Source organism: Ovis canadensis, chromosome 20 (genome assembly GCF_042477335.2).
Source record: "Ovis canadensis isolate MfBH-ARS-UI-01 breed Bighorn chromosome 20, ARS-UI_OviCan_v2, whole genome shotgun sequence".
Lineage (NCBI taxonomy): Eukaryota > Metazoa > Chordata > Mammalia > Artiodactyla > Bovidae > Ovis > Ovis canadensis.
The window spans coordinates 63,704,739-63,728,004 of record NC_091264.1 but is presented as its reverse complement, the minus strand read 5'-3'; the positions used below and the strand labels follow the sequence as shown (position 1 = coordinate 63,728,004).

The 23,266-nt window shown below is 49.3% G+C and overlaps 1 protein-coding gene across 11 annotated transcripts in view; it reads left to right on the top strand.

Annotated features, from left to right (window-relative positions):
- Window positions 1-23,266, top strand: part of FARS2 (phenylalanyl-tRNA synthetase 2, mitochondrial) — a 302,144-nt gene that overhangs the window by 166,784 nt on the left and 112,094 nt on the right. The gene's annotated exons all lie outside the window — the stretch shown is intronic.

Sequence of the window (23,266 nt, the reverse complement as noted above, 5' to 3'; positions counted from 1 at the left end):
AGTCAGACTCTCTGTCATCTGAGCCCCCTGGAAAGCATAATGCCCCCCTTGCCTGGACCTGGCTGTGCCTGTTTTCCCACGTCAGTGGCATGGGAGGCGTGGACAGGATATGTTATAGGATGAGATTTTCTCTGTTTGAAACAGTGTAGAAATCCAGGTCCCCTGGGCACGTGCACTGAGTTAACTTACAGTAGCCAAAGGGAAAAGGCTGGACTGCTGACCTCAAAGGGCTCAGCCTGGGATGAGCCTCTGGGAATGATCATCGGAATACCAGAGCCAGTTCAGGTGGGAAGTTCAAGGTTTTTATTAATGTTCTGGGGGCCGAATAAAACCGAAGTAATTTACCTTGCTAAGTTATTAGTCATGAAAGGCAAGCGTATTGTTGTGAGTGTCTAATTTGCCTCGTCCTGAATGAAAGGAGAAACGAAGCTCCTCGCAGTTTCAGTTAGCGGTGGGCTGAACCGAGAAGCTGAGAAAGCCCGTTACTCAGAGGATGAGGGAAGCATTTGGGCTCATCTGTGACTTAAAGTCAGCCTGCATTTAGACTGAGAAATGAGTATTACTTTGTGATTCCATTATCACACAGCTTTTCTTTTTTTTTTCCAACCGTGCACTTCGGTTGGTGTTTTGTATGTATAATCTTGTGATCTTGAAAATGAAGAATGGTTAATGTGAGCATTCATTTATATCGTGGATAGCTTAATTATTCCTTCTATCATTGGCTGAGTAATGAATCAAATGTTTTCTTTCCATTTGAGGAAAGAATTTATTTTCTCAAGGGCCTCCCTGTGAGATTTATAAATTACAATCAAGAGACTGTAATTCATGACCAAGGATAGTGGATTATAAATAGATGACCCTTGTAGAGCCTGTTCAGCAGAGTGTGAACTCCTGTTTAATCAGGGGATGAAGACCAAACAGCTATGGTATATTTATCTGTATTCATTTTTAAAATTATGAAATCTTGTAATCATACAAACATTTGGTTTTCTGATTTGACTTTTTAATAACATAGAACTGTGTACCCTCCACCCAGCAAATATGCTGGGATTTACCACAGATCCTTGTAAAGAAGAAAAGCATTCGAAATGCATTTGACACACCCATGCCTCCCTGATGGACCCCTCTTCCTGCTTTCTTCCCCAGAGGTGCCCTCTGACGTTGGTTTGATGTTTGCCATCCTCAGGTTATTATTGCACTTTGCATATATCAAAACAAAACAAAACAAAACGAAACACCACTGTAGGATTGCTTCAAAACGACACTGGACAGCCACAGTGGCTAAAAAATAGGAATTCACTTTGCTGTGAATTTCACCTGGAAATAATGCAACACTGTAAATCAAGTATTCTTTTATAGAAAATTTAAAAATTAAATTTTAAATAGAGAAGTAGAAATTCAGGGAGATTTAACGAGGAATTTGATGAGCATATTCTACAATGTGTATTGGAAGGCAGAGAATCCAAAACAGCCAAACAACTAAGCTGAAGGACTTGCTTCTCTGATGTCAGGTCTTTTTTACAGTAATTGTAAGCGTGTGGACCCAAGGCAAGGCAAACACAGAGGCCTGTGAAAGGCAGTCAGGAGCCCAGAAACACAGCTTTGTATTATTTCTGGCCTCCTGACACGATCTGCACTATAGAACCTGCAGGAGGAGGCGACGTCTGTGCAAACCAAGCACGGATAATTGAGAATCCATATGGGAAAAAAAATGAAACTCGACCCCAGACTCCTAATTATTCAAAAACAAATTGCAGGGGTTTGCAGATCTAAGTGGAAAAGGCAATTTATCTGCTACTGACTTTGAAAAAGTCACTTTGCCGTGAATGATCCTTTGATTCTTATTGGAGTAGATTGAATTGGGGAGATTGAACCAAATGAACTGTGGTGATGTAAAATTAAAGCCTAATTAAATGTCTGATCTTGAAAGTTTGTGAATAAGTATTTATTTAAAGTGGTTGCCATAGGTTTTTTTTGTAAAGCCTTTAAAAAAAATCAAATTAGGGATATTTCCTTCTATTTCTAGTTTGCTAAGAGTTTTTATTACAAATGACTCAAAATTTACAAATGCTTTAGTATATTTTGAGGGCTTCCCTGGGGGCTCAGATGGTAAAGGACCCGCCTGCCAATGCAGGAGACCGGGGTTCAATCCCATGGTTGGAAGGATCCCCTGGAGAAGGGAATGGTAACCCACTCCAGTATTCTTGCCTGGAAAATCCCATGAATGGAGGAGCCTGGCGGGCTGCAGTCCAAGGGATCGCGAAAGAGTCAGACACAATTGAGCGAATAAACAACAACCCCCGATCCCACAGCCCTTGGAACCCACTTCATTTCCTCTCTCTTTGAACTGATCACTGTAGGGAGTTCATCTGTGTGCGTCTGTTTGTGACGTGTATTGCTTATTCCTTCATCTGTGGTTGGACACTCGAGTTGCCCCCGACTCTTTGACTGTTGTGAAACAATTCCACTATAAACGTAGGGATATAGTTATCTCTTCAAGACCCCACTTGCAGTTCTCTTGGGAACTCTTTTCCCCAGACGTGGGTTGCTGCATCATAGAGTAATTCTCTCTTTAGGTCTTTTGATGAACCGCCATACTGCTTCCCACCGCGGCTGCACCATGTTAAACTCCCACAAACAGCACAGTTCCAATTTCCCTTCTTTGCCGAAAATTATTGTCTTCTGTCTCTTTTAATATAGTAGCCATCCCAGCAGGCGTGAAGTTATATCTCATTGTGTTTTGATGCCTTTCCCTAATGATCTGTGATGTTCAGAATCTTTCCACGTACCCGTTGACCATTTCCTTTGCCTTGGGCCAGCCTCCGAAGGCTGCTGGTCACTCAGTCCCTGCCCTGGTGACGGAAGTGCTGCCGGCCATTCTTGAGGTCCAGCCACAGTCTGCTATGGGTGACTGTGGTGGTTCAGTTCAGTTCATTTGCTCAGTTGTGTCCGATTCTTTGCGACCCCATGAATCCCAGCATGCCAGGCCTCCTTGTCCATCACCAGTTCCCGGAGTTCACTCAGACTCACGTCCATCGAGTCTGTGATGCCATCCAGCCATCTCATCCTCTGTCGTCCCCTTCTCCTCCTGCCCCCAATCCCTCCCAGCATCAGAGTCTTTTCCAATGAGTCAACTCTTTGCCTGAGGTGGCTAAAGTACTGGAGTTTCAGCTTTAGCATCATTCCCTCCAAAGAACACCTAGGACCGATCTCCTTTAGAATGGACTGGTTGGATCTCCTTGCAGTCCAAGGGACTCTTAAGAGTCTTCTCTGACACCACAGTTCAAAAGCATCGATTCTTCGGTGCTCAGGTTTCTTCACAGTCCAACTCTCACATCCATACATGACCACAGGAAAAACCATAGCCTTGACTAGACGGACCTTTGTTGGCAAAGTAATGTCTCTGCTTTTCAATATGCTATCTAGGTTGGGTCATAACTTTCCTTCCAAGGAGTAAGCGTCTTTTAATTTCATGGCTGCAGTCACCATCTGCAGTGATTTTGGAGCCTCAAAAAATAAAGTCTGAAACTGTTTCCCCATCTATTTGCCATGAAGTGATGGGACCAGATGCCATGATCTTAACATTCAGTTTTCTGAATGTTGAGCTTTAAGCCATCTTTTTCACTCTCCTCTTTCACTTTCATCAAGAGGCTTTTTAGTTCCTCTTCACTTTCTGCCATAAGGGTGGTGTCATCTGCATATCTGAGGTTATGGATATTTCTCCCAGCAATCTTGATTCCAGCTTGTGCTTCTTCCAGCCCAGCGTTTCACATGATGTACTCTGCATATAAGTTAAATAAGCAGGGTGACAATATACAGCCTTGATGTATTCCTTTTCCTATTTGGAACCAGTCTGTTGTTCCATGTCCAGTTCTAACTGTTGCTTCCTGACCTGCGTACAGGTTTCTCAAGAGGCAGGTCAGGTGGTCTGGTATTCCCATCTCTTTCAGAATTTTCCACAGTTTTTTGTGATCCACACATTAAAAGGCTTTGGCATAGTCAATAAAGCAGAAATAGATGTTTTTCTGGAACTCTCTTGCTTTTTCCATGATCCAGCGGATGTTGGCAATTTGATCTCTGGTTCCTCTGCCTTTTCTAAAACCAGCTTGAACATCTGGAAGTTCACGGTTCACATATTGCTGAAGCCTGGCTTGGAGAATTTTGAGCATTACTTACTTAGCGTGTGAGATGAGTGCAATTGTGTGGTAGTTTGAACATTCTTTGGCATTGCCTTTCTTTGGGATTGGAATGAAAACTGACCTTTTCCAGTCCTGTGGCCACTGCTGAGTTTTCTAAATTGGTGGCATATTGAGTGTAGCACTTTCACAGCATCATCTTTGAGGATTTGAAATAGCTCAACTGGAATTCCATCACCTCCACTAGCTTTGTTCGTAGTGATGCTTTCTAAGGCCCACTTGACTTCACATTCCAGGATGTCTGGCTCTAGGTGAGTGATCACACCACTGTGATTATCTTGGTCATGAAGATCTTTTTTGTACAGTTCTTCCGTGTATTCTTGCCACCTCTTCTTCATATCTTCTGCTTCTGTTAGGTCCATACCATTTCTGTCCTTTATTGAGCCCATCTTTGCATGAAATGTTCCCTTGGTATCTCTAATTTTCTTGAAGAGATGTCTAGTCTTTCCCATTCTGTTGTTTTTCTCTATTTCTTTGCATTGACCGCTGAGGAAGGCTTTCTTATCTCTTCTTGCTGTTCTTTGGAACTCTGCATTCAGATGCTTATATCTTTCCTTTTCTCCTTTGCTTTTCACTTCTCTTCTTTTCACAGCTATTTGTAAGTGATGGCTAACTGTGATGTTTAGATTTCCGTATCTCCTCCACCCACCTCTGTTTCTCCTGGCATTCCTTTGGACTTAACTTTGCCGGGGGTTGGGGTGGGAAGTGTCTGTTGTGGAAGAGATTATGACCGTTCCTGGGCCCTTGTCCCTCAGCGAAGTCCCACCAGGTGGTTGAAATCCCTTGAAACCGAGTCTGGATTCTGAGGTCCAGAGGAGCCACGAGAAGATGGTAGCACGGCTTTGTGGAAGGAGGTCCCAGCCCCTGTCTTTGCAGATTCTTTCCTCTTGAAATGACTTCTTGGTTCCCCCACACCCTGCTGATTGGCCTCAGATGGGAGGGTGGCGGTTCTCCCCCGGGCGCCTGCCCCGCCCCGTCCCCGGGCACGCGGGGCCCTGTCTTGGGCGGCAGTTCGCCCCCGGGCCCGGCTCCGTCCGCGTGGCCGCCCCTCCTGCTCTCCCCGCGCGTGAGGGCGGCGCTTCTCCCCCGGGCGCCTGGCCCGCCCCGTCCCCCGGGCGCGCGGGGCCCCCGTCAGGGCCGCGGCCGTGGAGGAGCCGCGCCGGGCACTGAGCGGCCGCGCTGGGTCGGCCGCCCCTCCGCCTGCCTGCGCTGTCCCCAGCCGTCCGCCGCGCTGTCGCCGCCTCTCTGCGGTCTCTTCCTTCGCGACGTCTTCTCTCGCGTGCCCCTCTTTTCACACGCGGGTCCCGTCCGAGGTAGGCCGTCCGCGAAGCAAGGAGGAAGCGGCCCCTGGCGGGCTGCTGCTGCGGGCCGCCCGCCCCTGCTGCGGGCTGAGACCGCGGTTCCAGCGCGGGAAAGCGGGCAGAGCTTTATCAGCGCTCCGTTCAGAGGCCCCCTGCGCCTCCGCGCCGCGCGCCGTGCCTGCCGCCGGGGGTGCAGGGTCGGCCCCGTCCTGGGGCAGCGCGGGGCGTGAACAGGCGAGGGGCTCCGAGGAAGGTGAGCCCCGGCCTCTGACCAGGGGGCCGTCTGGAGGCACGACCCCGCCGTCGTCTGCGGCTCTGCCCCGTGTGTGCGGTGTGCGGGCGGCGCTCTGAGATCGAGGGGCACGCGGACGAGGGCAGGCTGAGTTTTCTCTGGAAGGCAGCTAACAGTATATAAACCATCGTCGTCGTATTTCCACCCGTTCGGAAGCAGGAGGAGGGGTGGGAGCCAGGTGGCCAGGGCTCCACTCCAGCCCTCCCTCAGGCGGGGGAAGAAATGGGGGGAAGTGGGAAGTGGGAGGGGCAGCAGCGGAGAGACTAGAAGGTCAGGTTCGGGCTGGACACGTGTTAGGAGACAGAACTGAAGGGCCTTGGGGTGACCACATGGGGTGCCTGTGTGGTTTGTCGTCTGAATTGAGACTCACGCCCCTTGAGAGTGAGGGGATCTGTTCACTGTGCTTCCAGCTACACAAGCAGACTCCTGCTGACCTGGGCACATGGGTTGTTCACACACTTTACGTAAAGATACGTGAGAAAGAGTGATCCCCAGATGTCTGGCCTTTAGAGCTCAGTGGATGGAACACAGGAGAGAAAAACCAGACCTGCAGAATTTACCTGAGTGGAAACGTTTGAACCCAGGATTCACTGATGTCCCCTTTCAAGCTCTGCTTTTTTGTTGGCGCTGTCTTTACCATCATTTTGTGTGTTTTAATTGGCACAGACAGGTCCTCGGGGATGGTAGCAGACATGGCTGTATCCGGGTGACCGCTCAGGCTGAGACAGGAAGGAGAAGGTGGGAGCCAGGTGTTCACTGGGGAGGGTGAATTGGGGCTGAGTTCTCAGAGGGTGGATGGTCCAGAGCGAGTCCAGTGCTGGTGTAGGAGAATTGCTGGAAAGAAGACAGCCTGCAAACGCCAACAAGTAAGACTCAGAGGAAGCTTCCTCCCGACCAGAGGACCACACTAGCAAGGAGGCGGGCTGAAGAGGGACCACAGGGCCAGATAGCTGTCCTCCTTCAGTGTCTGCTCAGCTGGGCACTGCTGACGTCACTCTGAAGATGCTTCAGGCTCTTGGACCTTGCTTGAGAACAGTTTCATGTAAACACAGGTCATCACCGAAAGCTAGTGTTACATCATTACAAAAATGGGGAAGGGGCAGGAAATCACGGTTGTTGGAAGGTTTTGGAGATCTCTTCTGGAACATTTCTGTATCTTAAGGAGAAAAAAAAATTTTTTTTCTGACCAAGACTGAAAAATGGGAGGAAAAAAACCTCAAATATTCTAGTAAATGCTATCCACATTTGAATATTTGGAAGATCTTCCTAGAGTGTTTATCTTGTTGAAAGTGTGAGGACATGAGAAGAGAGGGTGATCCTGAAGGTTGGCTTGCGCCATTTGATTAAATCTTCGACAATCCTGAATGTTACGGTGTGCCCTCTGCCCCCAGGGGAGTGTTAACAGCCCTCATGTCTCCTTTTTTCACTCCTGTGGACTTCAGTTTGCATCTTTAGCATTGTATTACCATAGCTTCTTCATCTTCTAGAGGTAATTCAGTTGCCCTCTTTCCCAGATACTGCAGGTTTATAATTTTATAGGATTTTTCCTTTTCACCCCGTTTTCCAATTATCACCTTGTTAGCCGCACACCTGCTTCACAGAAGATTGCACTGTGCCATTTAACCTTTAGAAAGAAAGAAAGAACGGAAAAACACACCTCATTACTCAGTTGGTTCAGCCTCAAAGAAAGCCACATCTCTGGGTGTGGAGCTTCAGCGAGACTGCAGAAGCGAGCACCTGAGTACTTAATAGAGTCTAGAACGGGAGCGAGAAAGGTGACTGACAGGCTCCTGGCATCAGGCCGGGCATCCGCAGCGGCCCTGCCACTGTGCATACCCAGCTCCACGCCAGAGAGTGCGCCAGCTTGTACCTTTCTTTCTGAAAGCGTCGCCTCTGTTACCATGCCACTCTGAAACCATTCTCATTTATCCTTTCCACTGGGGGTTCACTTTATTTCCTAGTATAGGGGAAGCAAACAGATTCACTGGCTGTTTCACTTTCAGATTTCTCATGAAGATGTAACTTCACACTTAAATAGTTATTCATTTATTGTGGTTACGTTCATGCACTGCACCTGTTAAAGGCAAATACACACCCATTAGTGTGTAAATGGAACTCGGGCACCCAGCAGATGAGGTGGAGCCTCGAACGTGATTTCTTGACTAGTTAGTTGATTGTGATCAGAGGAGGGGCCGTAGGAACGGGTGGTGGGCCTGCAGCCATCGAGACACAGGCCAGTTTTCTTTTGGTCTGACTTCATTCATGCCTCGATCGCGACAAATGGGCGTGATACCTGTATTTCAGAAATGACTTACGTGCTTGTGTGTGCTCGGTCCTTCAGTCGTATCTGACTCTTTGTGACCGCATGGACTGTAGCCCACCAGGCTCCTCTGTCCATGGGATTCTCCAGGCAAGAATACTGGAGTGGGTTGCCATGCCCTCCTCCAGGGGATCTTCCTGACCCAGGGATCAAACCCATGTCTCCTGCATTGGCAGGTAGGTTCTTTACCACTGAGCCACCTAGGAATCACAATATATAGGCTTGCTGCTGCTAAGTCACTTCAGTCGTGTCCGACTCTGTGTGACCCCATAGACGGCAGCCCACCAGGCTCTCCCATCCCTGGGATTCTCCAGGCAAGAACACTGGAGTGCGTTGCCATTTCCTTCTCCAATGGATGAAAGTGAAAAGTGAAAGTGAAGTCGCTCAGTCATGTCCAACTCTTAGCGACCCCATGGAATGCAGCCCACCAGGCTCCCCCGTCCCTGGGATTCTCCAGGCAAGAGTACTGGAGTGGGGTGCCATCACCTTTTCCGATATATAGGCTTACCAAGCTATTAAATAATAGTAGATAATTTAATGGAAAAGATTGCCCAATCCTATAGAGAAGGAGGGCTCATGAGGTGCGTTGAGAACCACGGCCCGTCACAGCGCAGACGATGGTTGGGAAGCTCCGGGGAAGCTGGCTGGTGGCCCTGGCTCAGGGGGCTCCAAGCCAGGGCCTCCCACTTCCCCCTGTCTCAGGCCTAACCTGCTGTCCCCGCCCACACCAGTCCTTTTTGCTCTGGGAAGCCCAGCCTGCCCCTGTATTCTCACCACCACCCCTGTTCCCGACCCTCTCATTTCTGCACTTTGTATGGCCAGGCCCAATCCCGCATGAACCCCAGACTTGCCTCTTTGCTGATTGAAAACGGTTCCATGTTGAGCATGCCTGGGTGGCCTGGGTGGCCCTCCTCACCCGCTCGGGCTCTCGTCGGGATCCTGGGTCATCCCACAGCCTACCCCCACCACTCCAGCCTAATACAAATAGCCCCGCTTTATCCCCAGAAAAGGCTGAGGCCGTCCAGCACGAGTCCCCCCGACCCCCGCCCTCATTGCCATCTCTGAGTCTTCTCAGCATTAGGGGACCGTGTTGTGAGTATCGATCAGTTTAAATACCTGTCATGGCCTGAGCAGTGTCTAACATACCTTACTGTTCAGCAGGTCCCAGCTATTGTATCAGTAACTGTGAGTGGATTAAATAGCAAACAAGCATGTTAAGTGCTGTATATGAGCCCTTCCTTTCCTGCCAGATTTATTGCTTAATGGGCTTCCCTGGCAGCTCAGACGGTAAAGCGTCTGCCTACAATGCGGAAAACCCGGGTTCAGTCCCTGGGTCAGGAAGATCCTCTGGAGAAGGAAATGGCAACCCACTCCAGTACTCTTGCCTGGAAAATCCCATGGATGGAGGAGCATGGTGGGCTACAGTCCATGGGGTCGCAAAGAGTCGGACACAACTGAGCGACATCACTCACTTGTTGTTATTTAATCACTAAGTTGTGTCCAGCTCTTTTGTGACCCCATAGACTGTAGCCCACCAGGCTCCTCTATCCGTGGAGTTCTCCAGGCAAGAGTACTGAAGTGGGTCGCTGTTTCCTCCTCTCTGGGAGCTTCCCCACCCAGGGATAGAACCTGTGTTCTATCCTGTTCTATCCTGTGTTTCTTGCCTCTATCTACTTCAAGTTAAATGTACCCAAAATTTTTTTTTTGATAACTCAACATTTTAGCCCAATGACTCTGCCCACAAAAAGGAAAAACAATGCAGTTTTAATGCCACATCTCCCTGGGTTTGGCAGAAGGAAGGAGTTGTTTTTCCCCCAAGCCAGTGTTTTTTCTTTTACCCATTCGAACATCCTCTCTGATTGTCTGTGAACAGCACTGTGTGTCTTGTTGGGGCACTATCGATTTCTCCATGGTTATTTCTTTTCTGGAAACATGTAAGTAATCACCATGGCAACACGATCACTCACAGATGACACAAATACACCTCCACATCTATTAAATAAAGTAGCATTTAAAAAAGTAGTGCCTTCCCTTGAGGATCCAGTCCTCACCCTAGCTTCCCTATCTTTCTTTTTCGTTCTTTTTTTTTTCCTGCCCTTGATTTCATCTGCTTTTTTTTTTTTTTTTGCTGTAACTTAATACCCACAGGTAAACAAGGGTAGAGCTCATTTGAAGAAATTGAGGCTTCAGGGTGTTTGCACCACCCTGTGGCCCAGTCACCAGGAAGGCCACTGCCAGACACCAGGTAGCCTTGTGCTGCCAGCTTTGCCCACGTAAAGCCCAGATACGCAAACGGCCGGCAGCCTTGTCCACCGTGTGGCGCTACAGTCAGAGACTTGTTCTTTCTGAACCTCAGTTTCCTCATCTGTGAAATGGGCATGATATCCCTCTGGCTTGCATGACAGGAGTGACTGAGACCTTGCCTGAGAAGTCCCTGTGTGTACAGGGCTGGTGCTGGACAGGCTCTCGGGATATAAGTTGACTCTGTGCTTCTGGAGCCCATCAGTCAGGCTGTGATGGTTCAGGAAGGCGTTTTCGAGAAGGAGACCTCACCCTTTGGGTCCAGGCAGCCCTCTCGCTTCCAAATGGAGGGCTGGTGTCTCTCTGTTAAGATTCATAGGTATATGGAGTATCTGTCAAGATGTGCAAACAGCGGAGAACAGTTTGCCAAAACCCACTTTTGATTAGCACGCAGGAAACACAGAAACCTTTGGGGAGGTTTTGTCCTCATGGGTTCCAGGATCTTAGCCCTCTGTGGGCATAAAATTGTCAGGTACTTGGAATTGCAGCCGCTTGGCAGAGTGGATGGGACCCAGGCAAGGACAGGCGTTTGCAGCCTTCACGTGCTGCTCCGTTCAGAAAGACGGGGAACAGGGGCCATCATCCTGACTGGGCCTGCCGCGTCCACACTCGCCATCCGTTTACTGAGCGTCTGGTTCGTGGCCGGCATAGGGGTGGCTCCTGCCTCGGGGTTGGGGGGTGAGAAACGCTTCCCGAACTTGCACGTGCTCTCTTGACTAGGAATGCAGAAGAAGTTATATCGGGAAACACAACAAAACAAAAATGGAGAAGGGAGGGGAGACCATAGTGAGACCATAGTGAGCAGAAAAGTGGAAAGTCTTTCTACAGGCTATGTTTTGCTTTTTATTAAAAAAAAAAAAAAAAAGAAAAAATAACATAGTCGTGTGTCTCTCCTGCTGGCGTTGCCGCTGGAGTAGGAGCCAGCGTGTGGTTGATGTGCGTTCCCGGGGCGCCGTGCGTGCGTCCTGCAGGCGGTCTGGCTCCCAGCTCCGCGTGCAAGGTGCTGGGCCTGGGGGCTCTGCACTCTGGACCCTCCTCCCGCTGACAGCGGCCCTGTGAAAACTGCAGCTCCATTAACAGCAGTTGATGGGAGGAGGGGGGTAAGGAGAGGGCGGGCTTAGGTGTGGTGCTGTGCACACGGGCTGGGCTCCTGTTTCCCAAGACGGTTACCAGGGCCACAGGAAGGTGCTCCCATCCAGATGTGCTCCTGTGAGTCGGCATCAGGACCAGATGTGAGCATCATCACTGCACACACTGAGCCCTCTTTACGAAGCACCAGTGTACCCATGGTGCCAATGCTAAGTCCTTTTCATGAGTGTGCTCTTGTTCTTCAGCCCATAAGTCACGTCCGACTCTGTGGCCCTGCTTCTCCGTCCTTCACTATCTCTTGGAGTTTGCTCAAGCTCATGTCCATTGAGTCAGTGATGCCATCCAAGCACCTCATCCTCTGGCGCCCCTTTCTCCTCCTGCCTTCAATCTTTCCCAGCATCAGGGTCTTTTCCAATGAGTTATTTCTCCACATCAGGTGGCCAGAGTATTGGAGCTTCAGCATCAGCCCTTCCAGGGAATATTCAGGGTTGATTTTCTTTAGGATGGACTTCTTTGATCTCCTTGCATTCTAAGGGACTCTCGAGAGTCTTCTCCAACACCACAGTTCAAAAGCATTCGCTTGCAGCTCTTCTGTGCTCAGCCTTCTTTATGGTCCAACTCTCACATCCATACATGTGAAAAACCATAGCTTTGACTAGATGGACCTTTGTTGGCAAAGTGATGTCTCTGCTTTTTAATATTTTTTTAATAATACTTTTTAATAATGTTCTATAGTGTTTATGATAACATCATAAAGGAAGTACTAAGAATATCCCCATTCTATAGATGGAGAATTAAGGCATTTGTCCTAAACTATACGGTGCTCAGGTTGAAGCTTATGAAGTGGCTTTGGCCAGGGAAGGTGGTTAGAAAAGGCAGCAATAGCCATTTCCTGTGTTCGGTCTGACCACCTGTGGCTGGGCTTTGCTAGAGATAGTCCCTGGCTCGTGTGTGTGGCTGATGTAAAGCCCTCCACAATGAGGCAAGCTTTTACCCAGGCTCCATCCATGAGAAAGTATGACCTTTACCAAAGTTAAAAAAAATTTCTTTGGACAATCTTTTACCCAAATAGGATGGTCCTTTGTGCTAAAATGCGAGGCATGAAATGGGAAAGTTTCTGCAGTCACTGTTGACACAGGACACCCAGCCTTACAGGCTCTGTGGTGTAACACGCTAGTTCACTTTTGAAGGCTCTCGTGTTTTCAAGGCACGGTAATCAGTGCAGACAGGAGAGACGTGTGGCAGGGGGTCTGAGCAAGGCCTCCCAGGCTTTAAATGTGCCACAGAGTCAAGGGTTTTCCAGCCCTCCTGGATCCATCACTGGATGCTCTAAACATGCGTCTCACCCATGAAGGAGTGTCCCTGCGCCTGGTACCGAATCCCCAGGCTTGAAGGAGTGTTTGCGTGAGTGCTCAGTTGTGACCGACTCTTTGCAACTTCTTGGACTGCAGCCTGCCAGCCTTCTCTGTCCATAAGGTTTTCCAGGCAACAATATGGAGTGGGTTTCCATTTTCTTCTCCAGGGAATCTTTCCGACCCCGGGATGGAACCCACATTTCCTGCACTGGCAGACAGATTCTTTACCACTGTATCATCTGGGAAGCCCAGGCTTGAAAAAGAGCCATTGTGAAAATGAAATGGTTCCGCATCCCAAATGTATCACTGTTCTTTCTCAGCAATTACAATCTGTAAAAGGAATGGAGTCAGAATAAGCAATGTTGTGTTCCCAGGGAAGCCTCGGATCTTGCGAGAGTCAGTTTGGGCCACAGCATTTATCCGGCGCCCACGGTGGGTGCTGCTGTGGGGAAAGCATGAGGTGGGCCCTGCAGAAGGAGCCTCCGTGCTCTGGGTGTCTCAGTTTCCCCCCTTACAACGTGAAGTCAGCTCTGCTTCCAAGGGATTTCATTTGCATGACAACTGTACACTTTCCCTCCGAAATGTGGAAGCCATGTTAAATTATTAATAAATCAGATTGTTCAGTAACAAAATCCAGCTCCCTGTCTCCTGTGTTTATAAGTAGACCATTTGTTTACCAGTCTCTGTCATGCTTCCAGGCCCTGTTAAGTACTTTACAGAAAACCTAATACTACTAACAGATACTACTAATTAACCCCAGTTTACAGATGAAGAAACCAAGGCCCAGCAAGGACATGTAACTGGCCCAGGGCCACTGGCTCCGGAGCTGGGCTGAGTGCAGCGAGTCTGGTCCCTGCTGCCAGGGAGGGCGCGAGGTTGACCCCGCAGTCTGTCCTGGCCTTTGCCACAGCAGGCGGCTGTTTCCACTGGGGCACTTCTGTCTGCTGGGTTCTCTTTTGTGTCCCTAAATGTGAGGGCTTTTGAGGAAATTAATGCTTCTGCCTCAGTTAAATAGTTTTTCATCCGATTTGTGATGGAGTTCAAAAGCAGGAAGATGGCTTTTCCCAGGAGACATCGCTCTCTCTGCTTTGGAGCAGCTCCGGGTTGGCCCTGCCCCTTTGCTGCACCCCCACCTCTGCCCTGAGCGTGCAGATGAGGGTCCCAGAGAGAAGGGGAGGGACGGGGCTCCGTTTCCCCTCATGTCAGCATTCTCCTCTCCGCGCTTCCTTTTGCTGTCCTGAGCCCAGTCAGCCAAGCCGTAAGGCACAAACAGTGGGCTTCACCAGACTCTGGCAGAGTTGGCATCGCCCTGCCCCCATCACCACCATCAAAACAAACGAGCAAAGAAGCCGCCATTCATTTTCCAGCTGCATCTCCAAGTGCTTATTACTCTCTGCATAGGAATGTCACATTTTAAAGGAGATATGCAAGGCCTTTTTGTAATTTCTTCTCCCCCCTGGTGTGTGTGCATATGTGTGTGTGCTTGTGTGTGTGTGTTTTGGGTGTGTCCTTTGGAACAAGGCTGTCTGAGGGTCTGCCTTGGCACGTTTCCTTGATGACTATTTTGTCAGCATGTTTTTTCTTTAACCTTCCACAAACACGCATCTGCCTCCAAATAGCATTTAATGAAGAGGTGTTTGAAATAAGTCTCTGGAAGCAAAAGCTACTTTCTTCATCATCTGTGTGGCGAGCAGCCAGGGAGGCTCCTGTGTAGAGTGCATAATTAGAAGCAGAGGACTGCGCGCGCGTGCCTGCGTGCGGGTAGATATCGATGGTGTTAATAAAAACCTGGCTTCAGTTCTTCCTCTGATCAGAATAAGAATTAGGTTACCTGGAAACTAAATGACAAGAGGCAGCTGCAGAAAGAAAAATGCATTATTTTTTATTATTGTAATAGCCCTCTTCCAATATTCTTTCTCCTTCCAAATCGCGGTACCTCAGGATCTTTAACGATAACTAGGTATAAAAAGAAAGCAGAGTTTTGTGGGAAAAATATTTCTTTTGTAGAATAAAAATGAAAATCACCTGTATTATTATTTTTTTTAAAGGCTGTTGGTCCTTTTAGGATTGGCTCCTTGATGTCATAAAGCCCTTTTAATCATAATAAGACTCAGCCTCACTGTAGCCTCTGTGGTTGAGGAATGGGGTTAATCAAAACATATAGCTCACCAGGAGCCGTATGACGTAGCGAGAAGACTAACCTTCAAAGGACTGATAAATAAGAAAGCAGGATGCATTTAAAAGAACTGTAAAAACTCAAGTGGAAAACTGTGCCAGGCACGCTTTGGGTGCAGTCAGGACCTCAGTCTTCGCCTTAGGCAGCACTTGGTGTGTTCCTGGGAAAGTGGGTTCGTGCTCCGGCACCTTCGTAGCAGCTCTTTGATGTCTGCCAGTGACCTTGGTCTTCGTTTCCTTCCGCTGTAAAATGGGGATACAGTGGTTTCTGTCTCACGAAGGCCGAAGTGAGGAGAGTGTAGAACAGGAGGTGTCGGTGCCCCTGCATGTAGGAGCGTCCCTGTTGTCTTCCTGCTGTGAGTGGGGGTGGACAGCAGTGCGGGTTAATAGAGGCGGAAGAACAGGACGCACTTTGGTTGAGGAGGTTTCAGATGAGTGAGGAAAAGGCGAGACCTTAAGCCCGGCAGATTGCTGTAGATGAAATACGTTCCCAAAGTATAGGTTCGCACACATTGTTTGGTTTACAAAATCTAGATTGTTCGGCCCTTAATTTTCAGTTTCCATTCCTGTGGCTCCAGAACCTGTCCCTCCTGCATCACCTTGATCCATGGTGTGTTTCTGGCAAAAGATTTGATAACTAAATTCGGGGACATGGCTTCAGTCACTGGAAGAGTCACAAAGCCTGTTAATGTTTTAAAGGTTCTGTGATGTCTTACTATAAGAAACCTGAAGCTAGCATGTCCCCAACTTATTGGACCATAGAACCCTTTTACTTTCATTTATTTATTTTTGTTTGGGAGTTGACGTATAGGCATCCATTCATTGTGTATAGGTCACGATGGCTGTGATCACCGTATTTTTCCTACAGGAATGAATAAAGGTGTTTTTCAGTCTCACTGAGATGTAATCGACAATATAGGTTTAAGATGTACAGCATAATGGTTTGACTTGTTTATATATATATATATAGTGAACTGGTTGCCACAGTAAGTTAGTTAATGTCTATCATACAGATACAAAAAAGAAAAACATATTTTTCCTCATGATGAATACTTTCAGGATCTACTCTCTTAGTAAATTAACTTGGTTTCTTATCACATTAATTTGACATTATTTCTGATAAGCACGAAGCAGTGAGTTGAGTGAGGGTCTAGAATCTGAAGCTGGTTAGGACCTGGGCTCTGAGTAACCCCTTCAGGCCCCAGCTGCCCACAAACAATTCCATGAAACCTTAAGAGAGATCTGTATCGTCCACGAGGTCCTGCCTCCCTGCCACCACAAGTTCACGAGCTCTGAACGCAGTGGGCTGCTCACGTACAGGTCTTGGTTATTGTGACCTTGAGCTCATCCCTTACGTCTCCAAGGCACAGGAATTCCATTTCTAAAGGGGGACAGTAGTCTTTATCCCATCAGGTTGTTAAGTGACATATAGTGTATGGTTTTAACATGTTCTGTTAAATGAGGCATGAGTGTATGTGAACTGCGAGGTAGCACGGTGACATACATGTGGACCTCTGGCTCTGGAGGTGGGGGCAGAGGGTGGGGGCAAAGGGCTGACGGGCCTTTTATTCCCCGGTTGGGATGACCGCTGCCCCTGGAAGCGCCCTGTGCTTAAAGGTGGCCGTGCTGCTCAGGAGCTGTAGTGGGATGACCCGTGTGTGGCCCATGTTCCTCATACCTGGGACTAGAGCGTGGGGCTCTGATGCTCTGTGGAGCCCCCACGAGTTCTGAGAGGAGACTCTCACCAGGCGATGCCCCCAGGGGCATAGATTCCGTCGGTGAGGGGCTCTAGTCCCAGCCAGCTGTAGTGAGAACCCCCGGGCCAGGGCATGTGCCCCGCGGGTACCAGGCTCATGGCCTGGGCCGGCCTCTGCCGGGGATGTGCAGGACACACAGGCGGCCAGCTTGCAGTCAGCCCCGTGCCTGCCTCTGAGATGCCTGCCTGGCAGGTTGTCTGCTGATCGAACATCCCCGTCACTTTGCTCCTTCGCCCCCAGCACTAAGTAGGTAGGAACCGTCCCTCTAGACTTTCTCTCAGTCAGTGGAAGAATAGCTTTTGAAAATGGGGGACCAGGAGTTAAAGGAACCCCCCAAAGTCACCAAAACTAGTCGGGGACAGAGCCAGGCTGTCCCAGCGGAGCGATGGCCCCTAGGGTTCATGTGAAGATGCAAGAGGTGACTGCCTGGCACGCGGTGGACCCCAGCTCAGTTCAGTTCAGTTCAGTCACTCAGTCGTGTCCGACTCTTTGCGACCCCATGAATCGCAGCACGCCAGGCCTCCCTCTCCATCACCAACTCCCGGAGTTCACTCAGACTCACGTCCATCGAGTCAGTGATGCCATCCAGCCATCTCATCCTCTGTCGTCCCCTTCTCCTCCTGCCCCCGATCCCTCCCAGCATCAGAGTCTTTTCCAGTGAGTCAACTCTTCTCATGAGGTGGCCAAAGTACTGGAGTTTCAGCTTTAGCATCATTCCTTCCAAAGAAATCCCAGGGCTGATCTCCTTTAGAATGGACTGGTTGGATCTCCTTGCAGTCCAGGGGACTCTCAAGAGTGACCTAAATCAAATCCCTTATGATTATACAGTGCAAGTGAGAAATAGATTTAAGGGACTAGATCTGATAGATAGAGTGCCTGATGAACTATGGAATGAGGTTTGTGACATTGTACAGGAGACAGGGATCAAGACCATCCCCATGGAAAAGAAATGCAAAAAAGCAAAATGGCTGTCTGGGGAGGCCTTACAAATAGCTGTGAAAAGAAGAGACGCGAAAAGCAAAGGAGAAAAGGAAAGATATAAGCATCTGAATGCAGAGTTCCAAAGAATAGCAAGAAGAGATAAGAAAGCCTTCTTCAGCAATCCATGCAAAGAAATAGAGGAAAAGAACAGAATGGGAAAGACTAGAGAGATCTCTTCAAGAAAATTAGAGATACCAAGGGAACATTTCATGCAAAGATGGACTTGATAAAGGACAGAAATGGTATGGACCTAACAGAAGCAGAAGATATGAAGAAGAGGTAGCAAGAATACACAGAAGAACTGTACAAAAAAGATCTTCACAACCCAGATAATCACAATGGACCCCAGCTCAGTGGTAACCATTATTAGGTTGTTCATCTGATGAATTTTGTTTAAACTTACAAAACAAAAAGAAAAGGATAATTAATCATGTTACCTTCTATAGTGTTCTGTTGTTTATAAGGACTTTTAATATATATTATCCCATTTGATCTCTGTAATGATTTGATGGGGTCAGACTGTGCCTGCTGTCTGACAGCAGTGTCTGTGAGGCTGAGGCGGGTGGTGTCCAGCTCACGTAGGAGTCAGGCTGCTCGGAGCAGCTCGGGGGCCCTGCGTGGCGAGGTGTGACTTGCTGGGTGGGTCCGAGGCTGGGGAGCCGCGGGCACCTCTGCTGTCCCTTGCTGTGTGTTACCTGCGTCCCATCCACACTGCCGGGGCCACGCCGCACAGCTGGCCCCACGGTGAGGATGGGCGCGGGAGCCTGGAAAACCTAGTGTCGTTTTTCCGTGACGAGCATGGGATGGTTTGGGGAGGAGGGAAGAAGTCCCGAAAGTTTCCTTCATGGCGATCCAGTGTATGGAGTATTCTGTTCACTTTTCGGAAGGGAAATTCGTCGTTACTGAGCTCGTAATGTTTCCTCTCTGTGCCTGAGTAGCCAGAGCGGGCGGCTGCTCAACAGTGGCCGTCTTCTCCCCCGGCTTCTGCCAGCGCGCACCGGCGTCGGGCACCGGGCGCCTCCGTCAGGACCCGTGTTCACCCCATCCACGTACCGGGAACGAAGGCCTCCGGCGCGCCTGCCCTGCGCACTGTGCTTTAAATGGGGCACAGGGCGCCTCCATCAGGACCCGCGTTCACCCCATCCGCGTACCCGGAACGAAGGCCTCCGGCGCGCCTGCCCTGCGCACTGTGCTTTAAATGGGGCACAGGGCGCCTCCATCCGGACCCGCGTTCACCCCATCCACGTACTGGGAACGAAGGCCTGGATCCATCGCGCCTGCCCTGCGCACTGTGCTTTAAATGGGGCACAGGGCGCCTCCATCAGGACCCGCGTTCACCCCATCCGCGTACCTGGAACGAAGGCCTGGATCCATCGCGCCTGCCCTGCGCACTGCGCTGTAAACAGTGTTCGACTCGCATGGATTTGTTGCCGAAGAAAATAACGCTTCACATTTCTCCCTAACGTGGAGAAGTTGAACTCATTGTTTCTGTTACTGAAATAGAATCTAGTATTAACAGGTGGAATTTTATTTTAAATAGAGAAGAAACCATTTCTTTCTAAGATGTGGACGCATAAACTGTGGCCCTTGTTTTCCTCTTAACATAATTTCTCTGGGTAAATGACTAAAAATTGAGACCATTTTTTCCTTCATTTTCTTTGTAGCTAATATTTGGACAGAAATGGTCACCTAGGAAGTATAAGAACACCATAGATCCCCAGGAAGCCCCCCAGTTTTTTTGTATCTTGGGGTCTTTTTCCCACCCCATCCCATCCCCTGCTTCTCCCAGCTCCCCAGCCCCCTCCCCCGCCCCACCCAGAGCAGCTGCCACATTTTCTCTGAAAAATTTAGGTCCTCACAGTTAGCTTTTTGTTCCACATCTGTTTCTGACAAGAGTTAATATCAGGCTGTTTTCTGGAAAAACCAAATCTGTAAATGTTTTCAGAGGTCATTTGCCCAAATGCACCTGCTCTGGACGTTTCTATGGTCAGATAGGATGGAGAACAAAGCTTCACAGACACAGGGTGGGCGTCTGCCCCAGGCCGGTTCTTTGGCCTTAGGGGATCGGGCAGAAATACCAATACCTGCATGTGTAGGGGAAGGTCGGGAGAGGCGGGCCGGAAGGAGGTCCAGTCCAAGGGAGTCGGCCCTGCAAAAGCCTGAAGGGCGATCTTCGCTCCAGGTTGGACCAGCCCCTGGGAGTCAGATGTCTCAAGTGGGGGAGGTTGGTCTCTGTTTCACCCACTTTCCTCTGAACACTGGAGAGTAGTCTGAAGGCCAGCTCTGCGTGAGCCAGGTCAAGTCCCAGCTCCCGGCCCTCCCAGCATCCCGCCCTGTAAGGACGGCGGGTGACAGGAGATGCAGCCGGCGCGGGGAGCAGGCCAGCCAGGCTGTGCTTGGAGCTCACGCTGTTTTCAGGTTAAATGTGGGGCGAGGGTTAACACACCTAGTTTCCCATTATGTCTTTTTAAAATCTGTAGCCCCCATTCTCTTCTCTGAGGTGTATGGAAGGGAAATACCCATCCCCCAGTGAACATGGTTACCTGGAAACAGCTGTCATCATTAAACTGTATGTGACCTCACTTGAAACACAGTGATGATGTAAGACTGTGAAGATAAGCCGAGACATTTAGTGGAAGATTTAAATGACTGTGCAAACCTTCTCTGAGAGGGCCAGCTAGGATTCAGAAGTCATGATGGCATTGGAAAGGCTCAGTCTTTCAAGCTGGAAACAGTGAGTTTCTTCCCTGGTGGCTCAGTGGTAAAGGCTCTGCCTGTCAGTGCGGGAGACACAGGTTCACTCCCTGATCCGGAGAGACCCCACGTGGCTTAGAGCAGCGAAGCCCATGCTCCACAGCATGAGAAGCCCCGGCAACGAGAAGTCACAACAGAGAGTAGCCCCCGCTCCCCACAACCAGAGGGGGAAAAAAGTGAATTTAAGAAGTGATGTCTCTGACAGGTTCTGAAGATGAAATGAAGAGACTGACCGGGAGATAGAAGTTCTCTGTTCTAGAGGCCCTTCTTTGCTCACCTGATGCATTTATCTATTCACAGCAATATATTTATTGTCTTCATAGTGATTCTTATTGTCTTCACAGCAGTTTTATGGCGACGTAATCTGCATCCTATACAGTTTCCCCATTAAACCTGTGCAGTTTGGTGGTCTTTGGTACATTCACGGAGATGTGTGACCAGCTCCACAGTCCGTTTGAGAAGCGTTTCATCTCCCCTGAAAGATGCCCTTTTACGTTCAGCACTTGTCTTCTCTGTCAGCGCTCCCCCGATGCTCAGAGGGAGTGGCCTGGGCTGCAGGCCCCTCTCCCTGCAGTGCTTTAACCAGAAGCACGGATGAAATTGCACTTGAACAGAGATTTCTGGGGCTTACTTTCCCCCCTTGTTTCTTAAGCTAAGAACCGCCATGTTGAGGCAGGGCCCTGGCGTCTTGCCCCGGGTCCGCTCCGTCCCACAGAGAGGCTGGGCCCGTGCGGTGCTGGGTCCCGCCTGCCTACCCGCCGTCCTTGGTGTTCTAATGCTTGGCGGCGTTTGATTTGTTTTAAATAAATATTTTTTTTAATTTTCATATGCTTGTTTGTTTTGGCCGCACTGGGTCTTGTTGCTGTGCGAGGGCCTTCTCTCGCTGTGGCGAGCGGACGCTGCTCTCTAGGCGCTTCTCACTGCAGGGGCTTCTCAGGGCCTGGGGGCTTCACAGCTGTGGCACACGGGCTTAGCTGTCCACGGCATGTGGGATCTTCCCAGATCAGGGGTCGCACCCATGTCCCCTGCATTGGCAGGCACATTCCTAACCACTGGACCACTAGGGAGTCCCAAATAAAGAATTCTTAAGCTTGAAAGTAGATCAGAGAGGATTCAAGAAGACCTCAGGTCCTGTTTCTGCTCTTAAGGACATCAGTGGATAGTTGGGGGCCGTGGCTTAGAAACATGCTAAATTAATCCAGTCCACATTTGCCAGAAGGATTGCATTGTTCCACGTGATTTCCTTGTGGAAATTTTGTTGTTTCCTGCGAATCTTCGTATCTAACTAAAATTCAGTCAAAAGATAAGAACAAACATGGGAGGCTCCCTTAAAGGTTGGAAGCATGCTTAGAACTCGGTGGATCTCACGTGGCTTCTCGGTGAAGTCACAGAACAAAAGTTTCTGAGTGGGAGCTGGGCCTCCCTCCGACCAGCACAGTGCACTCCTGGCGCTCAGTGAAATTAAGTCAGAATCAAAAACAAACTGTTGGAACAAAGCGACAAAATCTGTAAACATCAAGGCAGCATGGAGCCTTGAGTGAGAACAGCCTGAATTTGTCAAGCACCAAACCTGGCAGCCAGATTCAAGAAGCCGTTTTTCATTACAGGACGAGTAGACGGAACTGTAGTGAGGGCTGTCATTTGAAGTAGACGGAACTGTAGTGAGGGCTGTCATTTGAATGTACAGGAAAGTCATTGGTAATGCACACTGTTTTATAGGAAAGACCGGCTTTTAAGTTCATTTAGATAAGATCACAGTCGCATAGACAGTAAACAGACTGGAAGTGCTTGTAAGTCGAGATAATTAATCGAAAAGCTAAATGAGTCATTTGAAAAGGAAATGTCATGGACGGCACCATAGGGATACATGTTAGCTTTGGTCTTATTTACACAGTTATTAATTGGGCTGAACAGACTGCTTCTGGAAACAGTACTAAGGAGCTGAGCTGCTTCCTATGAAACTCTTGTTTTAAATGGAGGCCTTAAAGCATGGGGGTTAAGAGCACAGCCTGGCCTTGCCTTTGACCTTGGCCCTGCTGCTCACTGGCTCGTTGACCTTGAGCACATCAGCTAATGTCTGTCAGCCACAGTGTCCCCATGGACGCCGTGGGAACAGGAAAGGTGGCCGCGTCACAGAAGCGCACCATGCGTTAGCGAGGAAAGCGCCAGTGCCCTCCCCGGCGCACGGCACCCACGGGCGGCATGTCGGTAGCATGATCACCATCAAAACCGAGGGCCAGGGTGGTGTTATCGGAGGAGATGCCGAGCCCAGGGCAAACCGCACAGGGTGAGCTTTGCCCACATGTGGTCGTGGCTAGAAGCTGAGTGGACGTCACCATGGCAGTTCCAGAATGGTGGCGAGCTGACGGGGAGGCGGGCCCGCCCCTGTTAGAACGACTGTCACAATAATCTTTAAACAGAAAAAAAAATCATATTAGCTTTGCCCAAAGGGAAGAAGCCAGAGGCTGAGTGAATAATCGCTAACTAGAGCAGGCCTTCCCTGTGGGGACGGTAACCTGTGCCCTCCTTGAGCAACACTAGGGGACAGATGGGCGGTTCAGTCGAGAGGGAGGCGTTGGTGCAGAAACCAATTCCTTGAGTAAAGCACGGCTGTACCAGGCTGCGTTACCGTGGACGGGTAAGGTGGCCTTAATAGACAGCGTTCCTGAACAGTTACGGGGCTGGAGGATGTTGACTTCATCGTGGGTAATGGGAAGGCGGCCTGTGAGGTTTTCACCTTAGCAT